Source organism: Lepisma saccharinum, chromosome 16, assembly GCF_977018435.1.
Source record: "Lepisma saccharinum chromosome 16, izLepSacc3.1, whole genome shotgun sequence".
In the NCBI taxonomy this organism is placed as follows: domain Eukaryota; kingdom Metazoa; phylum Arthropoda; class Insecta; order Zygentoma; family Lepismatidae; genus Lepisma; species Lepisma saccharinum.
Genome location: NC_139244.1, coordinates 2,687,464 through 2,688,954, shown reverse-complemented (window position 1 = coordinate 2,688,954; position 1,491 = coordinate 2,687,464). Strand labels below are relative to the sequence as shown.

Sequence of the window (1,491 nt, the reverse complement as noted above, 5' to 3'; positions counted from 1 at the left end):
TGAAGAAGATCTTGTTAGAAGGTTGAAACGTTACGTTTAGTTTATGTTTTATAATAAAATAAATTTCTGCCTTGGTCAGCATATTTAGTTTTTGAATATGTGGCGCACTGGAAATTTTCCTTGGCTAAAACGTTAGCACATGGGAGGTGAATACCGAGCTAATATTTACATTTGTCATTATATATTGTGTCCTCCACAGTGGCCGTGCGGTCGAATGGGTCAAACTTCCGTCTTCGTTGTACGGGACGTGCTCAGGTTCGAGGCTCCTGCCTGGAAGCTTACATTTTTTTCCTGAGATTTCGACCAGTGTTTGGAGCCTGTGGTCGCCCGTCATCGTGAGGAGAATGAGCAGCTAGGAATGAGTAGCACGACAATGTTTATGGAAACATGCGGAAAAGAGAATCCTCAACAGGCAGGCCTTGTCTCGCGAGAGCTACTGCCTACGGGTTATTGCAAATTTGAATTTTTTCCCTCAACGGTGCGCTATGTTAAGGGGCCTTTTCGCTAAGGTGATGTTATCGTTCCAATTGGGTTATTAAGGCGCAAGTACGCGGGATGCCTTTCTAGGTGACATCATGGCGGTGATGTAAACTTAACGATAGCTGTGTGGACTAGAGAAGGTTTTAGACTCTGTAGCAGAGAGATAGTTCTTCAAATGGCTAATTTTCCCAGGATTTCCCTTGCATCTTTCAAAGTCAAAGTCGTCTCCTCTCTTCCTTAGGAATTGACTTAGTTCTCACCCAAGAGGATGTTACCAACCAGATTAGTGTTTTAATTTTCATTACTAGCTCTCACCTTCAATGGCGCGTGAAGAATACGTCCACAAAGTGTATGCTTCGAAACCTCGTTTCCTTGCTTCTTATGTACTTTGTTAGGGCAGTTTTGGTTCCACTCCTCTTTAGCTCTTGTCGGCTCGTTGAAAATGTAATTGGTTACAACATACAGCATTTAATTCACGAACATGAATAGCCAATTCATAGCTAATGTTGACATATCTCGTTACTTTGTTTCCTGTCGTGCACCACGGCAATTCAGGCGTCAGTCTTTGAGTTTGAACACCGCGACGAACTCAGATTCCAGTATTCTTGTAAAATAGGTAAGCTACAGTAAGAATGAGAGAGGGTGTGTGGATGGGTAAAAGTGGATCCTCTTGCCAACCTCGTCAGACGCCTTAACCACTAGGCCACGACTGCTTATGGCTTCTCTTTCCTTGGCGCTCGTGCTGTTCACTGCGTTGGTTTCCTAATGAACAAAAAGAGAGGAAACGCAGTCGGTAGGATTCGAACCTACGCTCCCAGAGGGAATCTGATTTCTAGTCAAACGCCTTAACCACTCGGCCACGACTGCTTATGGCTTCTCTTTCCTTGGCGCTCGTGCTGTTCACTGCGTTGGTATCCTAATGAACAAAAAGAGAGGAAACGCAGTCGGTAGGATTCGAACCTACGCTCCCAAAGGGAATCTGATTTCTAGTCAGACGCCTTAACCACTCGG

At 44.6% G+C, this 1,491-nt stretch overlaps 2 non-coding genes across 2 annotated transcripts in view; both read right to left on the bottom strand.

Moving 5' to 3' along the window:
• Positions 1-1,265: 1,265 nt before the first annotated feature.
• On the bottom strand, positions 1,266-1,347 carry TRNAS-AGA (transfer RNA serine (anticodon AGA)). The gene has a single exon. It is a non-coding gene; the product is annotated as a tRNA-Ser (tRNA).
• A 72-nt stretch (positions 1,348-1,419) lies between these two features.
• Positions 1,420-1,491, bottom strand: part of TRNAS-AGA (transfer RNA serine (anticodon AGA)) — an 82-nt gene continuing 10 nt past the window's right edge. The window contains exon 1 of the tRNA in view: positions 1,420-1,491. This exon is cut by the window's right edge and continues 10 nt beyond it. This is a non-coding gene — a tRNA (tRNA-Ser).